This window comes from Portunus trituberculatus, chromosome 5, assembly GCF_017591435.1.
Source record: "Portunus trituberculatus isolate SZX2019 chromosome 5, ASM1759143v1, whole genome shotgun sequence".
In the NCBI taxonomy this organism is placed as follows: Eukaryota; Metazoa; Arthropoda; class Malacostraca; order Decapoda; family Portunidae; genus Portunus; species Portunus trituberculatus.
The window spans coordinates 2,396,710-2,404,050 of NC_059259.1; the positions used below are offsets into that span (position 1 = coordinate 2,396,710).

General features: G+C 43.3%; 1 long non-coding RNA gene across 1 annotated transcript; it reads left to right on the forward strand.

The window, feature by feature from the left end:
- Positions 1–558: 558 nt before the first annotated feature.
- LOC123515939 lies at positions 559–5,440 on the forward strand. Its single transcript, XR_006678023.1, has 2 exons — positions 559–1,417; positions 3,810–5,440. It is a non-coding gene; the product is annotated as an uncharacterized LOC123515939 (long non-coding RNA).
- Positions 5,441–7,341: the final 1,901 nt, after the last annotated feature.

A 7,341-nucleotide genomic window follows, 5' to 3' on the forward strand; every position in this document is an offset into this window, starting at 1 on the left:
GTGTTTTAGCAGTAAGACGCATCCTTAGGGCTTAGGATGCCATCTTAAGGATTTAAGACTCGAATTCCGCCATTTTTGTGATTTAGGACGACTTACCGTTAGGACGTCATCTTAGTGTTTATTAAGTACGGGCCCTGGTTTCTGCGAGGACTTTGGAGTTTCAGCTGTTACTAACTTTGGGCAATTGAACTTAAAATGCCCTTTTCCTCGGCAGTGATAGCAAGTAGTAATCATACTTGGGAGTTCTAGGGGCCGCCTATCCCGCCGTCCCATCCTTCGCAGAAGAAGGAGGGGTGGGGGCCTGGGGCTTTCCAAAACCCATCTTACTGCCGAATCCAGTATATCGCCTAAAGGGGCCTGGAGAGCCCGAGGAAGAACTGCCACCACTCCCTGGGCCTCCACTAGAACCACCTTCCTTACGACTCCAACTCCCAGGCTGCTGCACAGAACGGTGGGCCAACACATAATCATCAGCCCATGTAGCAGCCTCCTTCAAAGTCCTAAACCTCTTCTCCCTCAACAGAGGTACCAGCTCCTTATCAGCAATATCAATGAACTCAGGGCCGTTTCTAGGCACAGGCGACAAAGGCGGTCGCCTGGGGCGCCATTTGCTGGGGGGGGGCGCCAAATTGGCATCCAAAATTAATATTGTTACGCGGGGTACGATAATGTGCTGTAGGCGGAGAGGCGGAGCTGGGCGAGCGGGAACGGCGAGTTGAAGGCGGGGGATTGTTTTGGTTTTGCCCTGGGACGCTGGTGGTAATTCCTGCACTCTGGTGTCTTCCTACTGTCTTGGGCTCGCCTGGAGGGCTGCGCCTAGCCTGTGGGAGACTGTAGCTCAGTGGAGAGCTGTGGATCTGACGGGGAAGTGCCTACAGTACGGACAGTGTGAGAGTGCTGGAGGGAGTGACGGCGGAGCTGGCTGGCTGACGCGGACACGTACTGCCGGTTACCTGAGTGCCTCTACTCACCTGGCCCTTCCCCCCCACATACACCCCCACGCTAACGGACCGGGCAGTCCGCTGGCATATCTTGCTCCTGGGAGGAGCCTGGACGAGGTGCAGGAAGTTTGTCCTTGCCTCTTCCTCCGACCCGCGGTTTCTTCCACTGCCATGAACTGTGTGTGAGCTGTGCCACCCTTTTGTGTTTGTAAATAAAGGAGGTGAAGTTAGTGAAGCCTGCCTTTTAGTAGACCACCCCTCCCCTCTCCCCTGCCTGCAAGTGTCTTGTCCTCCAGCCTCAGTGTGTCATTATCTGTACAACAAATCAATCTGCTACAGGCCCCGCACTTCGTTAATCCAACTCAGCTGTCAAGCATTTAAGCTTTTATCCATCATGAAGAGGCAGTTCAAGCTGTCAGGTGCAGCAAACAAGAAAAGAAAAAAGGAGGAAGAGGAAAAACGAGTCCAAAGTAGAGGTATGTGTGCAGCTGTGTTTGTGTGCATTAGCCTAGCCTATATTATTATTATTATTATTATTATTATTATTATTATTATTATTATTATTATTATTATTATTATTATTTTAAATCATAAGTTCTGGATTACTCTAATATCGACTTTTGTGCTACCTATATTAGTTAATATTGGCATTTGCCAGGGTCTTCAGAGGACCTATCGTGAGTCCTCTGAAATTAAACATTTCTATGGGTCTCTCTATCATTTGGGGTGGGTTAACCCCCCGACCCCACCTTATTTCGAATACTGCTTAGGGACCCTGTTAGTAGGCCTAAAAAGGCCAACCGAATATTATGGGAGCTTAAATTTTTTTATATGTTCCTCAGATCCTTCTTAATCTGTATTAAAACGGTCAATGATGGTCTGAAGAACCCATTCTCAAGGATTCTCAAAAGTTAATTGTAACTTGTAGGCTCTAAGCATAGGCCTACATACTGCAATATAATGATATTTGTACTATAAAAATTGAGATGTTTATATGCATAATTAACATATATTCTGTAATTTCTTTTTGTCCAGATGCATTGAGAAAATACCTGCAGCCACAACAGCAACCTGTAAAAGCTGCTACAGAGGAGTCTGAGGAGGCCTCGGTGTCAATGCCTTCTGCCCAAGTAGAAGATCCAGGTGAGTTTAACAGATCATATTATGAATCTACTACAGCCATCAGTAGTAAGAGAGGATAACGATTACATATTTACTCGGAGAGCGCATTATGCGCATACCTCCGCCAAGGCCCGAAGAAGTTATGGACGGATTTTTATAAAATTTTCAGGAAATGTTGGTCATGAGAATGATGAGATAAGGACAGAGTTATTACCTCCGCCAGGAGATTATGTTTTCACCCCCGTTGATTTGTCTGTCTGTTTGTTTGTTTAGTATGGCCTGGGGGAGGTCTGCGCTCTCAGAGTGCTTTTCTAGTTAGATATATAATAAGGTACTAAGTCAGCATCAGAATCTGAACTCGATGCACAGTCAGAAACATAAAAATGTGATTATGTCTCTTGTGATTGACCATTTCATTTAGATGCCTTCAGAAGCTATTTCATGTGTATGTTTGATTCTTACAGAAGGAGGACCCAGCACCAGCAGCTGCAGCACACTCAATGACGATGTCCCACTCCCCCTGCCTAAAGATACTTCACAATCAACCCCAATAGGCACAGCAACAGATGTATGTGAGTACAGTGAGTCTGTTACAGCAGCACCCATTGATCCTGCTGACTGGTCACCCGAGTTGTCTGATGGAGAGAGGATCGAGTTGGTAAGTCGAGGGCCATATGTAATCAAATCAGAGTTCCCATTCCCAAAGAAACAGGATGGAAGAAGTTGTCATCATCACTACTTCTACAGACAGCTAGTGAACGGGGAGAAAATCAAAAGAACATGGCTGACATATTCCAAGAAAAAAGATAGTTTATACTGTTTTTGTTGCAAACTCTTTTCCCAGAAAACATTTAAACTAAGCAGAGATGGCTTTAATGACTGGAAAAACTGCAGTGACTCACTCAAAATGCATGAGAACAGTCCAGAACATACAAAGAATATGGGGTCATGGAAACAACTGGAGAGCTGTATTAAAAAGGGGCAAACAATTGACAAAGTTGAGCTGGCACTAATAAACACTGAACGGCGAAGGTGGCGAGAGGTACTTACCAGGTTCGTGGCTATAATTCATAGTCTGGCAGAACGAAATGTTCCTCTCAGAGGGTCCACAGACACACTTTACCAGCCAAATAATGGGAACTTTCTGAAAGAAGTTGAACTCATAGCTCAGTTTGACCCTGTTCTCAAAGAGCATATTGCGAAGGTGCAAGGAGGTGCCAGTCATACATCCTACCTAGGCAATATTATTCAAAATGAGCTAATTGACTGCATCAGTGAGAGGATTGTGGAGTGCATGGTGACCGAAATTAGACAGTCTAAATACTTTTCAATTATTTTAGATTGCACTCCAGACTTAAGTCACAAGGAGCAATTATCTGTGATAATTCGAATAGTTGCAGCTGAAGGCACTGCACAAATTAAGGAATATTTTATGGGGTTCCTTGAGGCCGAGCAGACAACAGGAGAAGGCCTCTCAACACTCATCCTCAAAAAACTTAAAGAGCTTAATATCCCCTTTGAAGACTGCAGAGGACAGTCATATGACAATGGGGCAAATATGAAAGGAAAAAACAAGGGAGTCCAGGTCAGACTTCTTCAGTTAAACCCCAGGGCTTTATTTATTCCATGTGGAGCACACACTGTTAACCTGGTTGTGTGTGATGCAGCAAAGAGCTCCTCAGATGCAGCTGACTACTTTGGCTACCTGCAAAAACTATTTAATCTCTTTTCTGCCTCCACTCAAAGGTGGTCGACCCTAAAAAAACATGTGGACACAACTTTGAAATCCTGGGCAGACACACGGTGGGAGAGTCGAATCAACAGTGTTGAGGTTGTAAGATTCCAGGCTGCAAAAGTGAGAGATGCTCTTTTAGAGGTCAGAGCAAGCACTGCAGATCCAGCCATTAAAATTGAAGCACAAGCCTTAGCAGAAGAGGTGGGATCATACCGGTTCTCTTATCCTTAGAAAAATTCAAACTGTGAATAAACTTCTGCAATCACAATGCATGCATCTTGATGTAGCTGTTGACATTCTCAAGAAGACTGAAACCTCCCTTATTAGCTACAGAGACACTGGGTTTGCTGATGCCCAGACATCTGCCAGAGAGATGTGTGAAGAGATGAATGTGGAAGCTGCACTAAAGCAGAAAAGACTCAGAACTACTAAAGGCAATTCTCTTATGAGGCCCCTGATGAGCCTATTACCGATGCCTTGAAGAAAATAGAGTTTTCATTTTTCAGTGTAGTTGTGGATGTGGCCATTGAATCCCTGAGAGAGAGAACTGGAATGATGAGTGATGTTGCAAAGAAATTCAGTGTTCTCATAAACTTCCCTGACCTGCCAGCTAGTGAGCTAGAAAAGCAGGCAAAAGATTTGTGTAATACGCTCACATCTGGGGATCAGGCTGACTTAAATTATGATGAACTGATTGTAGAGATGCAGTCATTTCCAAAACAATGGCCAAAGCAAAATATGACAACATTAGACCACCTTGTTTTTCTGGAGGAGAAAGGCCTGAAAGAGATTTATCCAAACATGTGGGTGGCATTAAGAATTGCTGTCACTACACCTGTGACTGTGGCATCTGCAGAGAGAAGCTTCTCTAAACTTAAGCTCATTAAAACATATTTAAGGTCTACTATGTCACAGGAGCGCCTAAATGGGCTGGCAATAATTAGTATTAATAGAGAAATATCCAAACAGATTTCGTATGATGACACTATAGATGATTTTGCTGCAAGGAAGTCAAGAAGAATCAGGTTTTAAATATGAAAAGAAGTGAAGGAAAGTTTTATTTAATAGTTTTAGCATAGACCTCAACATTTATACATTGAGTTCTTTGGTTTTAGATTGGCAAGATTACCTTTTCAGTTTACCTTAGGTAGGATTTGCAATAAAATGTATAATGAACCTATGTGCAATTCTGAACTTGGCTAAAGAATGTTCAAATATAGTGCTCGAGATTATTTAATGAGCTTCCAAATAATGTTAAGTGTAGTGATAATATTGTTACTTTAAAGAAGAGGCTAAAAATTTTATTTTTATGGATTGCTATGATTTAGATGAGATGTGTATTAATGAACACTATGCCTTATAAGAAATAGAAGATTTATGGAAATGCTTTATAACATGAAAATGTGATACATGCTGTGAACTGATGGAAATGTTTTATAACATGAAACTGTGATACATGCTGTGAATTGATGGAAATGCTTTATAACATGAAACTGTGATACATGCTTTGAATTGATTTAATGTATGTGGCTCTGTAGAGTGTAGATCACAAAAAATCCTTGTCGAAAAAGCCAAAAATAAGCCAATCAAGATAAAAGATAATAAGATAATGGTGTTATTCTATTAAAATTTACAAAAATCATTAGTATACTTTTGAGTCTATATATACTTTTCCTTATTGTGTATGCATATACGTGAAGATGATTTATTAATAAAGTATATTGTTTTTGTTGTGGAACTTGTGATGCTAGTTGTGTTCGAAATTGTTTAGGTTATTATTTCCAGCCCGGAGGGGGCGCCATAACGAATTCTTGCCTGGGGCGCCTGATGAACTAGAAACGGCCCTGCGCCTTGTCCACAGACGGTGATGAATCAGAGACTGGGACAAAACGTGCAGTGTATATATTACTATACTATCTTACTACGACAAGTGCTTCCTAACACCTGTCAGACTGACACCCCTAGCCTACGACTACTACAATATATAATGTGTACAGCACATCCGGTGGTGTACACACAAGCCCAGACACCACCTACGGGTGACAACAGCTATACACGGAGTCCAGATACTCGTCACAGACAAATCTGGCGGACGACAACTACGCACCCACTGGCCTGCAGAACGAAACTTCTCAGCTTTTCACAAGCGTGCGTGGCTACAACCACTACAATACAGTATACTACTGATACTACACAAAAGATGATGGGGGGCACACAGCCGCCCACCAAACCCCACTGGTGACTACAGCCACCAACAGCAAAAAACGGGACGAAACACTACCGCGTCCCTCCGTGTCGCCACACCCGAGTGGACGAACGCACAACAGCAAATGTAGCCCCCAACCGGCTACACTTTCCTCAGGACAACAAGCCCGTTTGGCCTACCCAGCCACGGTCTACCGAGTAACAAGCCAGCTACTCAAGGGAGGGCACAACTCCCAGACCAGTGACTAATGAGTACTGCTAACGCACAGTCCAGCCACACGTGTCTCTTCCTGTCCCGAGATCGTACGTGTGTTACCGGCACGGCTATAATATTCACCGACACCAATAACATATACCTGTTGAAGTACCAGTCGAAGGCAGGTAGCGTCCACTCACTGGTAGGGTGAAGACAGGCAGAAGTTCCACAGGTAATCTGGCAGGTAATGAGTGCCAGATATAGTACTTCAGGAGCAGCAGCGTTTTGTGGTCGAGTGGCATATAATTTATATTAGTCTTTTGGTTTATGGGAGAATATACTCCGTGTTGTGGCTTAAGCTTAAGTGTATTAAGTTACTAGTTTATACAATCTTATGTACACTGTGAATAAAGGCGGGTCACTAAAGGAAAAGACACGGCCTAAAAGACTTTCACCAGTTTGTTCACCGTAAATCACCAGAGTCAATCACACACAAGAGTCATGGCATACACTTGTCAACGTCACGCCACCCAAGGAAGATCTGAGGTGCCGCGCCCAGGCAGGCACCGCAAGGCGTGGTGGATGTGTTGCAGCTAATGACACGAAAAATTACTTATACATTTAAATATTGTGGTTAGTAAAGTGTGTTAGTGATTGAGGTGATTTTATTAAAATGGTCTAAAATTAATGTTAGTAGTTTTAGTACCTTTTAAGGTTCAGGAGTACATTACATGATTTACTGTATGGCAACTAAAAACAGACGCGTCTCAAGTCTAACAGGACAGGTATCTAGCCTGTACGAGACGGGACGAACGTACTAATGATGCCTACAAAATACAGAATAAATCAGAATATGGAAATATATCTCTACTTAACCAGTGCGCCTTACACGTGTTAACTCCGCTGAAGACTGGCCGGTACTGAGGCGATGCTCGCAGGCTCAACAAAATGGTGGAAACAAAGAGAGGGGTTTGGCCGCACAGCGGAACAGCGACAGCCTGCGCTTGGGTGGCCAGAAGCTACGCATATACTATAAATAATGTACTATGACTATGTGATGGTTACTATGCTTTCTTATGTAGTACTTAAGTTTACAGATGAACTGGAGTGTAATTTTACGGCGATGTTATGTTTCATAGTCC